At 39.7% G+C, this 17,500-nt stretch overlaps 1 protein-coding gene across 1 annotated transcript in view; it reads left to right on the top strand.

The window, feature by feature from the left end:
* The window catches only part of LOC143029285 (uncharacterized), a 262,282-nt gene that overhangs the window by 204,048 nt on the left and 40,734 nt on the right, over positions 1 to 17,500 (top strand). The gene's annotated exons all lie outside the window — the stretch shown is intronic.

The following is a 17,500-nucleotide window of genomic DNA, read 5'->3' as shown; positions in this document are numbered from 1 at the left end:
GAGACGAAAGGAAGAATGGGGAAGAGCAAATTAAAGAAATGAAAAAAACAAAAGAAGTATAATGTGATGACGTAAGGTGTATGGCAAATAGAGAGGGGGAGAGAGAAGTACGAGAAAGGGAGGGAGGGAAGGAGACAGAGAGAGAGAGAGAGAGAGAGAGAGGGAGAGATAGAGAGACAGTAAGACAGACAGAAACAGATATGGAAAGAGAGAAAAGAATAAAAGACAGAGAAAGAAGAGGAAGACAGAGAGAGAGAAGAGTGGATAGGCCAGAAAGATGCGAGAAATGTCATGGACATTAGCAGGACATCAATCGCCTAAGTATATTGAAGTCTCTTTTTCAGCAGACACCAAACTTTATTCAGACGAAGAACTGTGCCAAAACCAAAGCGCGTTCTCGATTAATCAAAATTCCCTTTTGTCTCGAGCTCAATCCGCCATCCCTAACCCAGCGAAGGAGAATGATCTGACAGCTCGAACAACAACAATAACAATATCACCGAAGTGAGAGTGGGTCAAGTATCGTGGACAGTGCCCGTGCCGCTCGCAGGCGATTGCAAGTAAGGAATTCAAAGAAGAGGGTGGATCAAAGAAAGAGAAAAGAAAAAGAAAAGAAGAAAAAAAAAAAGAGGGGGGGGGTGCAGTGCAATGAACCACAGAGAGGGATAAACGGATCAAAAGAAGTGTACTTTTTAGACCAAAGGAATCTAGGAGTCTGACTAGATAGGAAAGGCCTACTGGTTGGAGAAAGCTTTTGCCCATAGATCATAGATGTCTCTTCTTTGTAAGGAGGGTGAGCGACATTATATGTACTCGTATGCGTGTGTGCACGTATGCGTGTATGTACGTACGTACGTGTATATGTATGTGTGCGTTTATGTGCGTATATGTACATGTGGGTTGTGTGTGCGTATGAGTGCATGCGTGTGCGTATGTGTGCGTGTGCGTATGTGTGTTTATGTGCGTATATGTACATGTGGGTTGTGTGTGCGTATGAGTGCATGCGTGTGCGTATGTGTGCGTATGTGTGTGTGCGCGTGCGCATGTGTGGATTATGTGCGTATGTATGCATGTGTATGTGTACGTGTGTGTGTATGTGTGTGTGTGTGCATGTGTGTGTGTGTGTGTGTGTGTGTGTGTGTGTGTGTGTGTGTGTGTGTGTGTGTGCATGTGTGTGTGTGTGCATGTGTGTGCGCGCGCGCATGTGTGCGTTATGTGCGTAAGTATGCATGTGTGTACGTGAGTGTGTGAGCGCATGTGTACATTATGTACGTATGTGTGTGTGTGTGTGTGTGTGTGTGTGTGTGTGTGTGTGCGCGCGCATGTGCGTGTATGTGAGTGCGCGTGTACGTAGCATCCACCCTCATTACAGGCCGGGAACTCTCGTATCAGCATGATTTATCATCGCAACTCATTGTGATACCGAACGCGATGAAAATGAAGTGAAAAGGAGAGAGAGACAGAGAGAGAAAGAGAGAGAGAGAGAGAGAGAGAGAGATAGGCTGGATCTGCAAGAGGAATAGGATCCACAGAAGAGAGAAGAAGAGAGAGACGCGAAGATAGCGTTTCAAACGAGAGTCACTCTTCCTCGACTTGAACGAAAATATATAAACAAACATTTTCGGAATACTTTTACGCTCCTGAAGTTTTGAGAGAAATCCTCATAACCACGACCGAAAAGACTCGTGAAACGACTAAATGCTCATAATATATGCAAATCGCCGGAAGGGGGGCGAAAGGGGGGGGAGGGTTTGCCCCCCCTCCCCCGGACACATTTTCAAAATCACGCACACTAATAACGCGCTCAACCCACCTGTGTAACTAATTAAACTTCTGATTATTGTTATCTGATAACTTTTTCCTACTTCCGTTTTTTTTTTTTTATGTCCACGTGTTATCCGCCCTCTCCCCTCCCTCTCTCCCTCCCATCCTCCATCTCTCTCTCTCTCTCTCTCTCTCTCTCACTCCCTCTCTCTCTCACAGCTCGGCTCCCATGAATTCGGACTCACTTTGGCCCAGTTTCCATTATGACTTCACTCGTTGCAACAGACTTAACCTTTAAATCTCGAACTGCAAGATTTTTTTTTTGGGGGGGGAGGGAGAGGTGGCAAGTGAAGAGATAGGTGGAGGAGGGTGGGGGAGGAGGTGAAGGAGGGATGGGGGAGGAGGAGGAGGAGGAGGAGGAGGAGGAAAGTGGGAGCAGGGATAGGGGAGGATGAGTTGGACGGAAGGGGGAAAGGGAAGAAGAAGGATGGGGAGAGGGGGAGGAGGAGGGGAGGGGAGAAGAGGAGGGGAGAAGGGAGGGGAGGGGAAGAAGGGAATGGAAGAAGGGAGGGAAGAAGGGAGTGGAAGAAGGGAGGGGAGAAGGGAGAAAGGAGGGAAGAAGGGAAGGAAGGGGGAAGAAGGGAGGGAAGGGGGAAAAGGCGGATAGGGAGGAGGGGGAGGGGAGGAGGGGAAGGAGGGGAAGGAGGAGGGGAATGAGGAGGGGAGAAGGGAGAGGGAGGGGGAGAAGGGAGAAGGGAGAGGGAGGGGGAGAAGGGAGAGGGAGGAGGGAGGGGGAGAAGAAACAGGGGAGGGGAAGAAGGGGGGAGGAGAAGGAGGAGGGAGAGGGAGAGGAAAGTGGTAGGGGGAGGAACAGGGTAGAAATATTACGTGAGTGGTGGGTGAACAAATCACACCTACAATTTTAATATTAATTCTGAAATGTGATACACCTGGCTGTCCAGGTGTTTGGTATGTATGTTGTCTTTCTTTATCAAAGCAATTTTGAGCAAAATTTCGAAATTAAACGACTTTTTCTTTTGTCATTTTATGTTTACGTCTTTGTACTTACGGGGGGGGGGTGTATCAAACCAAGAGGGTAAATATTATATGACGAAGGGAGAGTTGATGATCGCTTCTGTATAAAAAGGTTTGAGATGGAAATAGACAAGAACTGGTTTACCATACTGAGTGGTTAACGAATGAAATAGACTTACGGTTGGTATTCTTAAAAAAATATATATTTCCCTATATAAATCTTATATAAATCCTTGGAAGGGAAAGATTTATATAAGGAAAGAATTTTTTTAAGAATACCACCGTAAGATTCTTACGGTGGTATTCCTAAAAAAATCTTTCCTTATATAAATATTTCCCTTCCGAGGATTTATATATTTATATAATGAAAGTTTTTTTTTTAATGCCACCGTTAGTAACCACGTAGTAAGCGTTGAAACAATTGATTGTTTTAAGAAAAGACGAGATGAATTAATGAACAGGGATGACAAGTGGTAAAGGACACGGAACTCTCTAGTGTAGGCCCTAGGGTGTCCTGCCGTTCCTTCAATTCTTATGCCGGTTAAAGCGAGGCATTTACAGCGGGAGTCGCTTAGGTGCAACCCGAGACGTCACCTTTGCCCTATACGCCTTGACTGTTGGGGTAGGGACCTATCACTAATGGGCATCGGAGAAAAGTGCGGGATTCGAGCCAACAAAAAAAGCGAATGCGAGACCCGCCAGTCTGATGCTATGAATATTAACGAGGTTTTTAGATAGTAATTAACAACTTATTACATTTAAACTAAATGTAATACTTCGGTACATTTTCTACGAAATATCCATGACAATTCTATTTTTCTATTCATTTATTAATTTACATTTTTTTTTTTTGCACTCTACTGGAGTTGGATTTTTTAATGAACAAATATGAATAAAGAAAACTATAAAAATATTTGTTCAACCACAACGCCATCAGAATAAGCAAGAACCTAATAATGATACAGTTATTCTCTGAAAATTTTGCTCAAATAAATAACAATAAATAAGAAATAACTGTCATTAAAAAGAATTATAAAAAAATGATCAACACAGAACTTCATCAGAATTAACAATAATAAATTTACAGCGACCCCTGAAAAATCTTAAATAATTATCATTAATAACCATTATAAAAAATAATTTAACACGTAATTTCATCCGAATTAACCAAAATCTAATACTGTTAGTGACTCCTGAAAAAAAGCTTGCCCCTCTAAAAAAAATTACAATAATTACAATAAAATATTTAACACAGAACTTTATTCGAATTAACTTAACTTTTACAGCGATACCCTGAAGAAGAACAAGAAGAAGAAGAAGAAGAAAAAAAAAAAAAAAAAAAACTCCGCAGGACGAGAAGCCTTAGCCAGCTGCACTGCAACTGACCTTAGAAAAAATTACTCTGGCTTCTGAATTAAAATTACTTCGGAAACGACTTCATCGGATCTCCTTTATGACTGTGCTCTTGCCAAGAGGAATGCAAAGAACACCTTGAAAGAGTGCGTCGTAATTCGGTGAACGAAACGAAGGAAAAATTCCATTTTTTTTTTTTTTTTTTTTTAGTTCGGGAAAAGGCAAGGTGATTGTACTCATTACAGGGTTGAACAAGAAAAAGCGGGAAGGAGTCCTAATCAAATCCATACCATATTGTAAAAAACAAAGATAAATAAATAAAAAATAATAGAAAAAATGAATATAATCTGACTATAGAAAAATAGTATAATAATATTGATGATAATAATAGCAATAATAATAATAATAATAATAATAATAATAATAATAAATCGACAAAATAAACTAAAATAAGTAAATAAAAAGCGCATCACCATATTGAAGAATTTTACTTCTCCTGTGTGCGTGTGTGTGTGTGTGTGTGTGTGTGTGTGTGTGTGTGTGTGTACGTGTAATAAAAAGGGGAGTATTGTTGTAACTTATCGTTGCAGAGAATAAAAGCCCCGAAAACAATATACATTTATATTACGAAACGCATCCATTACGACGACCGCCACTACTGCTGTACATCATATTCGTGGAAATATGCATTCAAACGTAATAAATTCCCCCTTCATTCTGCGCATCTGTTTGCCCGACATTTGTATTCGGAATGATTAAGTTGCCAGCCTTTTGTGCCCTCCAAGAAAAACTCATTTCCACTGAACGCGCGCCTTCCTCTTTGCTTAAATTCTCGTTTCATTCCGTCCCATGCTCTTGTTTACCCTTCAACAACCTTCCCTTTTGTCTTTTTTTTTTTTTTTGGGGGGGGGAGGGGGGTCTCTCGTCACGTTTCCCGTTTTCTCTGTCATTTTCATTTTTTTCTTTCTTTTTATCTGGAAATACACCATGTGTATGTCCCCTTTCTCTGCTTCCCTTCCTCTTCTCTCTCTCTCTCTCTCTCTACCGTTCCTCTCTTCATTATTATCATTTCAGAAGTCCAAGTAATTATGATTGATGCTGCTAACAAACAACTGAAATAAATCAGGATAGGTAAACATGTTCAAGGAGGGGCACAGCCAATGAAAATAAAGTCACAAAACACAGGGAACGAGATAATCCACACATGGAAAAGCAAGTTAAAGAAGGTTTGGGTAAAGAAATACGCACACACGCGCGCACACACACACACGAATGAGGAGATAATCCTTCAGCTTCATCATCGTGAAATGAACATCAGGGAAAAGAGTAGACCAGTAATACAATTTCATGCTAATGCGAGAAAACGGAATTGGTGGGAGTTATGCTGAATTGTTTAATCGTTCAGACTCACAGGCGCTGATTTATTCGCTGGTTTCGGCGAAAATTAGGCAGTCACCCAGTGACTCAACCAGTCACCCTTTCACCCAGCCCAAGTCACACACAGTCATACAGTCACCTAATCCCAGTCACCCACAGTCACTATGCAATCAAAGTCACCCAGTCACCTTTTGACTCAAGCGAGTCACCCTTGCAACCAGTCTAAGTCACCCACAGACCCACAATCATGGTCACCTAATCCTAGTCACCCACTCTAAGCCACCTAGCTACAGTCGCGGGTGAGGTTCCTTCCTACGTGTTATGAATCCCATTTCAAGATTTTGCAGCCCTTTCCGCCTCGTCTTCAGGCTAAGTAGACGGAGGCAAGATATCCAAGCGAGATTCGTAAACAGACTGAAAAAAAAAAAAAACTACCCCACGTGGTGACCTGGGTTCGACATCCATATGAGAGTTGCTTCGGGAGTAAGGCGACGACTGATACTAAGAGCATATACAGTCCTTGTCAAACTTTTCCCACAAAAATAAATAAATAGATAAAAATAAATAAGATAAAAAATATATAAATTAAATCCTCCGACGATGGTGCGTGATGGTGGGAACTGGTGAAGGTGATCACTGGAAGTTCCTGATCACAACCCATACGGGTAGTGGTGCAGACCCAGTGGTCGCTCCACAGTGGGTACTACAGTTCGACAGCAGCATGTACCACTGAGCAGCCCTTTTTAGGGCACACCCTACTCACTCCCACCCGCTCCCCATGACAAGAATTATAGAAAAAGGGCCTTAATCATGGTACCCTTCCTATCCCAACCTAGCTGGGGAGCCACCATCAGGAAGGTCACCTAAAGGTAGCATGAGAAATCATGATAAACAAGAAACAACAACGGACAGGGAGGGAGCAAAAGCCTTGACAAAACCAAAATTCCTTTTTTTGCCCCACCGCAACATACACGTCTTCATAAACGACCTCACTAATATATATGTATACATGAACAATAACTCTTGCTGGCGTTTTCATAACATTTGTGCACTAAAGGAGTTCATAATTATTTCTCAGTATCTATTCATCTAAGCACCGCTTACACTGAGGAGTAGCTTTGAAAATCCTTAAAAAAATGAAATAAAATAAACATACATTTCTGTTCATCTTTCCCTTATGCATTTGTTTTTGCCTGTTGTGTTGATGTGGCTTCTATTTTCATGATTCCTCTTCGGGATGACAAGCCCCTGAAGCCTTTGGGAATAGCTCTGAAAGCTGAACAGAAAGAAATCTCCCTCACCGTGTTTCAGTAGTCTGTTCTGAAATACAGACTTCAAAATTCAAAAATTACACCTTTTTTGAAGGCTTCATCTACCCAACATTTTGAGTTATTCGTTTAACTAGAAATTGTACCAGAAAAGGACTTTTTTTTTCCAATTTCAAAATGATGCATATGGAGAGTTTGATGTACCCAACATTTTATTTTATTATACATACATACACACACACACACACACACATATATATATACATATATATATATACATATATATATATACTTATATACATATATATATACATATATATATATATATGTATATATATATTTTTTTTATCTCTAAAGTCTGTATGTTGGTGGCGTAATCTCAAGTCTCGCATTAGCTTAATTGTCAATTCGAATCCCGCACTCCTGCCCCATAATAGTCCCTAAAGCGCATAATGGTGCAAAGGTGACGGCTTCGACCGCAGAAAAGCGCCTCTTGGCGTAGGCACCTTACCAAATTCTAGTCTTTAAATATAAGAGATGCGTTGTTTAACTGCAGAAAATAACGTGGTTTTGACCTTTTACAGCCTCGTATTTTATCAACTGTTTTGCATAACATCCTCGCCTTGATTACTGAAGTTAAACTTCCGGCAAATGTCTGTATATGTGATTCACCATTGTCTTGGATCACGTGTTGGGCTCGTGATCGACAGCTATTTCCCTCCCAGAAGAGAGCTCAGAGCACATATATGACACACACACACACACACACACACACACACACACACACACACCACGAGAGTTGGAGTATCGATTCGCATCGCAACGATACTGAAACTATTTCAGCCCTGGGCGGGATTCGAACCCGGACCACCGCAGTGGTGGCCGGGAACTCTACCAACTGCGCCACGAGTCGTATGTGTGCGTGTGTGTGTGTGTGTATTTTGAGCAGTAATGCTCCTATACCCAATAAACCGCATATTATTATTATTATTATTATTATTATTACTATTGTGTATCTATTTCACATGTTAAGATGTGAGCAGTAAGGATTTTACACCAGGAGGCGCCTAGCTGCTGGAATCGAACTTGGGCCTACATCGTTCAAAGTGGGATCAAACCCGACGCGTTAATCATACAAACGTAAAATTACACGTTCACCACAAAGTAATATTTAATATAATTAATCAAACTGATGTGCAACTGTGCAAATACGTAATCACATCATCCATCAATATATAGAACCCAATGTAATCATTACCGAAGCCTCCTGGAAAGATGGATCTACATTTGGTAAAATTCTAGAATCTCACAAACACGGATAACTTACATAAAAATTACATTGCCCAATAGGTCCTAACCTAATATCATCTAAAGAAACCTAATCTAACTTAACCTAACGTACTTAATCCACATGAAATAAAATATATCTTAAAAAAAAAAAAAAAAGTGAAAAATGTGTACGCGAGATACAGGTACCGAACCCTTCCCCCACTTTTTTTTTTTTTTTCCCCAAACAGAACATCCCTTTGATCCTTTTAGTGATCCTTTCTAAGGTTTCGCGGTACAAGTCCCGAGTGTACCTTAAGGGAACCTCTCGACCGCCCTCGGTCACCGTCACCGTCCCCCGTCCCTAAAGAATGTTCCCCGCTCCATCACGCCCGGACGCCATTCCTGCGCCTTGTGGGACTCCCCGCATCACCACGAAGTCCTTGATACCATCACGTCCGCCATGTCTTGCCTTCGACCACCACAGAATAAATTACTGTGTCCTCTCTATTTCGGAACTCTGAAATTCAGAAAACCCCGATGTTCGAGCTGAAAGCATCTTTCGAATATACAGGAGAATTATAAGAAAGTGATTCAAGTATCCGGATTTTTTTTTCCGAATATGGGAAATTTTAACATATCAATGGATTTCTGATACTGAGAATGATCTATATTTTGGATTCCTACCAAATACATCCCTATCTCCTACCTTCTGTCCTAATCTCTGGTGACACCCACCTCGCCCCCAACCCCACCTCCCCCCACTATACCCTCTCCCCTCCCCTCCCCCCGCTTTTTTTTTTTAGGGGTGGTGGTCAAATAGCGATTCGGTTTAACGTCACGAACTCCCACTATCAGGAGGCTAGGAGGGTGCCCTTTACAGAAGCTTTGTAACGTGGAATTTAATGAACCATCCCCTTGGTCCAACTCGTTGGCGGCACGGCTCGAAGTAATCTCCACCGCAAGTATCGACGCTCTAACCCACTCAGCCAGCCCGCGGGCATATAGAAGTTAGAAACATAATACTGACCTCCATAGAATATATATATATATATATATATATATATATATATATATATATATTATATATATATATATACTATATACACACGGGTATATATCACATTACACCTCACCCTCACTAATGGACTTCAATATATGTTTTTGTGCCATTTCCAATCAAATCAGTCTTGCAAACATCTCGACCGACTCCATCCTATTTACTCGAAGATTAGCCAGACAATTTTCTATTGCGGGGTTCATGCAACCGCCTTGGAGTTTCTAAAGGGGCTGTAGGACAAAAGAGGTAACAAACTCCCCCCCCACACACACACACTCCATCCAATACCACTGAATCATTCCAATCCGGCCTTCATGCCCGCGGCCCAAACGTCCAAAACCCCGGATATGTGTTAAATGAACAAAGGCTCCGTGGCTTACATGTACATTAGGCACAAATGGAATATTCTTTCAAGAATCCTCCCACGATTTCCCCCAAGAGATCTTGGAAGCTCGTGGTTTAGCACGGCTATGGTCGTGGTTTCATTTGTTTTCGTCCTTTACGCAAGATCTTTACCTACGTATCACACTCCTCAACATGAGTTGTGTATCTGTGGTTCATCAACGTACTGGTGGCGTATTCGGAAGCGTGCTGGTCTCGCATTCGCTTAGTTGTGGTTTCGAATCCCGCACTCCTCCCCGATTCCCAGCAGCGACTGCTAGTTACCTATCCCAATAATCCCTAGAGCGCATCATCGGGCAAAGGTGACGGCTTCGGCCGCAGCTACTTAGCACCTTCTGGTATAGGCTCCTCACCTTTTATGGTTCAAAAGAGCGCTGGTGGCTTCATCGGAAGCGTGCTGGGCTCGCCTTTGCTTAGTGGGTTCGAATCCCGCACTCCTCTCCGATTGCCAGTCCAAAGCGCCCAAATAGGGGAAAACTGACTCCTGTTCTCTCTTATGAAGAGAAGGTGTCTCCTATTCACCGGACTACTTGCTCCTGACTGGATGGATGGTCTTGCAGACCTCTCCGCTTCGTCTTCAGACTAAGAAGAGGAAGGCAAGATCTCGAAGTGAGATACGGATCCAGACTTAAAGAAAATCAACTGCTCTCTAAGAACCCATGCGGTGTCCCGGGTCCAACTCCCGGGAGTAAGGCAACAAAAATTATACAAAATAACAAATAATTCATAATATTGTTGTTTATCTAGTCCATTATGCATTTTACTACAACTTTTCTATTATATATATATTATTATAGACCTGTATGCATATATCTGTATACACATCTGTGAATGTGATGTTAACGCGGAGGCGCGCGCGCGCGTGTGTGTATATGTGTGTGTGTCGTGTGTGCGCATGCATGCGTGTGTGTGCAGTTCTCCATTATCTAGCATATATTTTCCTTTGTGTTAGCATTTTGGAACGATTTTTTTTAAATATTATATATATATATATATATATATATATATATATATATATATATATATATACAGTATATACCAAAGGCTCTTCCCCCTTATAAGGGGATTTGTTAGTGTCCAACATATTACATTAAACAGATTAAATAGGAAAAATATCTAAGCGTACCGCATTTGTCTTTAATCTTATCATTGGGGGAGCCTCCTTCCTACATTACCTGGAACTGCTGATTATATATAAAAAAAAATTATATATATATATATGCAAAACAAATCACTTAGCACACGTGAAAACAATACTTGCAGAAACCACGTGGAAAATAAGTTTCCAAGTGGTTTCTGCAAATATATATATATATATATATGTACTTTGGTTACCTGTGAGTAATGAAGTTACGAGTTACCGGATATGAATACACGTTGTTTCTATCTAAATATGCGAATCCTGTTCTTGTGAAAATTGCCACTCTCATACTGCGATGTCATGCAACACATTCGTTTATGTAAAATTGGTCGACCATCATTCTTCATTACCAAACCATCTCGCACATGATATGAAATATGTCACTGCATGATTTGGTTACCACTTGTTGATTATTTGCTGATTAGGTTACATTTGGAAGAACAACATTTAATGTGGTTCGGATTAACGTCGCGAACTCTCCCTATCAGGAGGCTTGGACGGTGCCCCTTACAAAGGACTGTGGAGTGGAACTTAATGAACCATGTCCTTGGTCCAACTCGCCTGCGGCATGTTTCCAACTGCCGTCACTTCGACCTCCGCCGTAAGTAGCGACGCTCTAACCCACTCAACCAGTGGGCATCCACGTATTTATGTAAGATTATAAATCCTTTTATGCACAGACTTGTTGTGCGTCGAACATAAACAAGAAATGGCACATATATTTTTGTTAGTTTAAAGTGTCTCATGAATACTTCGATGGACTCTCAGAATTCCACAATTTTCAAGTTATCGAGAGTACCTATTCTAAGCATGTTACTAACTGAAACTAAACCAGTTTCTAATAAAAACGAGATTCCATCTTCTTATTCTATTGCAACACATTTCGTTGTAAAGTCCTAGTGCATTTCTAGGTTACGTATCATTAGACGAAGTTTCTTCTTACATCATACACTTTGCTGAGCAAGACGCATCAAACTGACGAAAGGAACTACGGAGCAAGTTAACACGTCATCATCTCAACAACCCTAAGATGAACGTAAAACCTCGGCAGCTCACGTTGGGTAAGACACCGACGATGGACGACAAGAGCCGATCACGGAAGAAAAGGACGCCATTCCTATGCATTGGTCACATCGTTGGGGAGCACCAAACAGAACTGTTTCAGATAATTTTGTGGGTTTTACCAGTGACTGGCTACACAGCGGAAATGGCCAGAGTGTGTCAGGGTGGAAATTGAGCGTCGCCAAGAACAAATGGAGAAGGAGCGCCTTAGCCCTTAGCCCTTCTTAGACCTTTTCAAGAAGTACCTATCCATGTACTTGGAATATTGTCCATCTTTTGCGGACAAAAACTTTGGATTCAGATTAATAGAAAAAAAAAATATATATATATATATATATATATATATATATATAATTATATTTATATATATATATATATATATATATATTGATTTAAACTATGACAAATGTATAACTGAAGGCGGAGAAAATATACGAGAAATAATGGAAGAATTACTGCCTTAACGTTTTCGACCCTTAGGGTCTTGATCACAAAGCATAACACAAAAGTATAACATAGACATTTTATACACATACACGTCACCTCACAGGGTGCCTGGGAAAGGTCGTCGTGTTCGGAACATTTGTCCGTTTGTTTTCATCCACTATCAATAAACTTGTAGCTCTTGCTAAGCATATAAAACCATCTCAATGGTTGATGTTATTATTAGTATCAATATAGGCTGCTTCTATTGTTTTTCTTAATTTCTTTGTTGAACCTTTATTTATTATAATTGTATAAGGGTCGAAACGTTAAGGCAGTAATTCTTCCATTATTTCTCGTATAGTTTCTCCGCCTTCAGTTACATATATATATGCATATATCTAATATAAAAAAATTTAATGGTTGCTTACGCCGTCCGGTGGTAATTCGGTCACACCTTCGCGTTTGGTGGTAAATCGGTTACACCGCCAACTACGGTGAAGAAGAACTCGAAGAAGAAGAACTCGAAGAAATCGAAGAAGAAGAGGAAGAACTCGAAGAAGAAGAAGAAGAAGAACTCGAAGAAGAAGAACTCGAAGAACTCGAAGAAGAGGAAGAAGAAGAACTCGAAGAACTCGAAGAAGAAGAAGTAGAACTCGAAGAAGAAATCGAAAAACTCGAAGAAGAAGAACTCGAAGAACTCGAAAAAGAAGAACTCGAAGAACTCGAAAAAGAAGAACTCGAAGAACTCGAAAGAGAAGAACTCGAAGAAGAACTCGAAGAAGAAGGACTCGAAGAACTCGAAGAAGAACTCGAAGAACTCGAAGAACTCGAAAAAGAAGAACTCGAAGAACTCGAAAGAGAAGAACTCGAAGAAGAACTCGAAGAAGAACTCGAAGAAGAACTCTTTATTTTCCAAAAAAGGGGCGTAGCCCAGGGCGCGCAGCGCCCGCGCCTAAGGCGCAGCGCCGCAGGCCAAGGCCCCCGGCGTAGCCGGTGGGCTTGTATATATATATATATATATATATATATATATATATATATATATATATATATATATATATATATATAATAATAATAGATATATATAATAATAACTAAACTGATCAATAAATAAATGAAAATAACATTAAATAGAAAATAAAATAAAAGGACAAAAACCGAATTCTCATCCTTGAAAAAAGATAATACAAAAATTAAAAGATATTCATAAATAACAGAAAGTAAATAATAAATAACTAAATAAATAAATAAATAAAAAATGTATAAAATGGAAAATAAAATTAGGGACCAAGGCTTTGTGTTCTGATTTTTTAAATAAAAGAGAATAAATAACAAATAGAGAATTAATAAATTAATACAAGTAAAAAAAATATAAGATGGATATAAACCAAGTCATAACAGGGTTGTTTATCTTGTCCATTATGTATTTTACAACAACTTGTGTATTATATGCATATATACATATAGACTTGTATGCATATATCTATATATATGGACATGCCTGTGCGAACGTGATATTTACAATACTTGATTTAAATTGTAGAACTAGTCTAGATTAAGTTCATAAAATGGTAGGCGTTGTTGTCCACATATGATGGTGTGTGTGTGTGTGTGTGTGTGTGTGTGTGTGTATTTACCTAGTTGTATTTTGCGGGAGAAGAGCTATACTCGAAGGGACCCGCAGTTGTATCTTTCCGCATCCAGTTCTTTCTTAAAGTCGTGTATAGTTTTAACACTCACTGTTTTCTCTTTCAATTTATTCCATGTGTGTGTGTGTGTGTGTGTGTGTGTGTGTGTGTGTGTGTGTGTGTGTGTGTGTGTGTGTGTGTGTGTGTGTGTGTGTGTGTGTGTGTGTGTGTGTGTGTGTGTGTGTGTGTGTGTGTGTGTGTGTGTGTGTGTGCGTGCGCGCGCGGACGCGTGAAGGGGACATCAAAAATATAATTAATATTAGCATTACGTCAAATTACCATCGTTAGCGATATTTTCCGGTAAATGTTTTATTACTTAACTTCTTCCGAAAACAATGTATTGCTATGTCATGACTTCCGTTTTTAACAAGAACAGAATTTTGACTCTTGCAAGTCATTTACCACCAGAATCCAAAAACAACGTGACTCGGGCGAGACTACTCGGCTGTCAAATCGGGGAGATCAAACGTCGAGTACATTCTCGCGTTGATGTTAAGCGTACAAAAGTGACGTTGAGGGCGATTGTCAGTCTTGCTTAGCGTTACATTTGCCAGTTAGATCACACTTGGGGAGAGCATCCCTTACACTGACAAGGTCCACCAGGTCATGCCCTATACTGTGCAGCTGTGGTCTCTAAACTTTGTTGCTCGTAGTTCACCAGATTTTTAATGTCTTTTATTTATTCATGTTTTATATATTCTACTTTATATCTAAATTTATCATCACTGTTTATCTTATTATATCTATTATTATAGTTTATCACCTTATTTATTTTATATGTTTTTTTAATTTATTTTTATTTATTTTTTCTTTGGCGTCCGAACAGCAGTGGTTTGCAAACTATCTTAAGTCCCAGTCACACCAAGCCTACGACCTGTTTCCGACCACCTTCGACCGAAAATCAAGCGATCGGTCGGCGACACAAAACCTATGCAAGGAATTGAAATGGAAACAGTTAATGTGTTGGATAAGATGAAAATCTATATACAGGGGACTATTCAGTGTGTGTTGTAATATATCTATCTATAGATCTACCTATCTTATTACTGACCACCAGCGACTTCCAAAGACTACCTGCAACTGGCCGGCGACCAGGTGGCCGGAAACAAGTCGTAAGCTTGATGTGACTGGGCCTTTATATGACGGCCCCTTTTTGTTTCCACCAGACCCGTACAACAACCCACACACACACCTATTTTGTAATGAATATTTCTTTTCTCTATACCTTTTCTATTCATATCTTCATAGAAAACGGACTGGGGTGACTGACAGAATCATACTTTGCACATATATTACAGCAGATACTTGATCTTGGAATTTCATTATTCTCATTAAACAATTATTTTTGACCAGATGACTTCACGCCCTCATTGTATCTTCCCCACGTCTCCCTGGGGACGCGCGCCCCGTAATTTGGGAACCACAGTTGTAGTCTTAAATGATCGTGCCCTCAACTAAAGCTTTCTGTGGTGAAAGGATGTATACGTATGCATGTATATATATATATATAATTATATATATATATATATATATATATATATATATATATATATATATATATAAAAGAGGCTTACAGCTTTCACAATCCGTGCTTAACTCGAAACCAGTAAAAGTGGCGGGGATGCCCCTCTGTTTCTGGACATCTTATATGACAAAGGTGAAGTATACTAGTAAGAACGTTTACCTTCAAAAACGAGACTGAACACTGGGAATATTGAAATATGATAAACACTGTCTACCTATATACCAAAAGGGAGCGAGCCAAGGCACGCATCCACCCTTCATATAGGTATTCAATTGGGTCAAGGGTTTTAACAAGGGTGATGTGGGCAGGGTCATCATATTAAGACAGCAAGGCACGTACTAATGGATACAAATTGGAAAAATTACGTTTAAGAAGGAAATAGACAAGAACTAGTTTACCAGCAGTAGTTAATGAATGGAATAGTGTAGTGAACGATGAAACAATTGGTTGTGTTAAGAGAAGATTATATAACATTATGGATAGGGATGATAGGTGGTAATGGATATGGAAATGCCAAGTGTGGGCCTTATGGTCTCTTGCAGTCCCCCCCCCACCATTCTTATGTATTAATGATCACCAATTAAAACCCATTAGTTTTCTCTTTTCATCTTAGCTCCTTGTGGAAGTACGATCCCTGACTCCCGCCCACTGCCTGGGTCAGAAGCAATGCAGGAAGACACAGCTACAAAAAAAAAAAAAAAAAAAAAAAAAAAAAAAGACTAAGCAAACCAAACAATCAATTGGCAGACACTATGGCATTATTGCTTTGATGTTTATTTAGCTACATCATGAAATTTTGATTTCTGTTGCAAGCGAATGTCTCTGCGGGAAGTTTCTTCGACTCAATAAAAACGTCATTAATGGAATTGTTTCGACCTACTGCCATTACGAGTTTATTCTAAGTGGTTGATTATTATATACAAAAGTATTCTTCCTATGAATTTTTATGAGCTTCTCATGAGTTAAACAGTATGAAATATTTAAAATTTCAGTTCTATTGGTTTCATTTTAAAACCTTTATCACGTCTTGGTTTTCGACATTTTGAATTTATTTTCCAAATTATTCATTTATTCATTTATTTCTATATTTTATTGTATACTTTTATTTTTTGGGATGATAGGTTCAAATTTTATAAGCGTTTTTTTTTTCTTCAAATACATCGCACAAGAGGGTTCATGTCTGCAACCGTTTCTATTCACTCCTTTTTGCATTTAACAAATTTAGGTTAAAAAAAAAAAAATACAAGAACTGGTTTACTAATCGAGTGGTTTACGAATGGAATAAGTTTTTAATATCTGAGCGCTGAAACAACTGGTTGTTTTAAGTGATAGCTTTATGGATAGGGATGGTGGTAATAGGCATGGAACTGCCAAGACTGGTCCTTATGGTCTCTTGTAGTCTCCTCCATTCTTTCGTTCTTGAGTCAACAGTAGATACTTATACCAATGGAGACGCACATGCCCTATGCAGACGCATTTGACACAAAAAAAATCTTATACCTGCCGATGGTTAATAGATAGGAGGATAATTATAGGCTCAAAAAATCACTTAACTATCCCCTCATACCAAATAGGTACGTGACTGCAGAAGATGAAATATAAAAAAAAAGTACTGTTTTTGAATGAATCTCAACGAAAACCTAAGATTTTTTTTTCTTTTTTACTGTTCCTTAACAGATTTTTATTCCATTTTTTTTTTGCAGGTGGCTTGTGCATGGCTTTATGTACATTTGTGTATCAGAAGCTGCTTCCCATTGCATGCAGGGGATAAGTTAAGTGATTTTTTGAGCCTATAATTATGATCCTATCTATTCACCATCGGCAGGTAGAAGTTTTTTGTGTCAAATGCGTCTGCATAGGGCAAGTGCGTCTCCATTGGTACACGTACTACCACGAGCTCACCAAAATAAAGCAAAGGACTGAATTCAAGACGGCTACACTTCGTCCCTGTCCAAGCCAAGCGTGAACAAATTCACGATCTTCATATTTTTGCATTCTCGTCAGCTCCCAGAAACTTGTGCATTTCTGAAATAAAAAGTCTTCCTCATCCATGAAAACAAAAGAAGTTCCTCGAGATGATTTTTCTTATTCTAGATAAACGAGCCTCGACACCTCAAAAACACACACACACAC

This window comes from Oratosquilla oratoria, chromosome 10 (genome assembly GCF_046742065.1).
Source record: "Oratosquilla oratoria isolate Oo_2021 chromosome 10, ASM4674206v1, whole genome shotgun sequence".
NCBI classification, from domain to species: domain Eukaryota; kingdom Metazoa; phylum Arthropoda; class Malacostraca; order Stomatopoda; family Squillidae; genus Oratosquilla; species Oratosquilla oratoria.
Note: the sequence above shows the minus strand (reverse complement) of the source record. Positions and strands in the feature narration are given on the sequence as shown.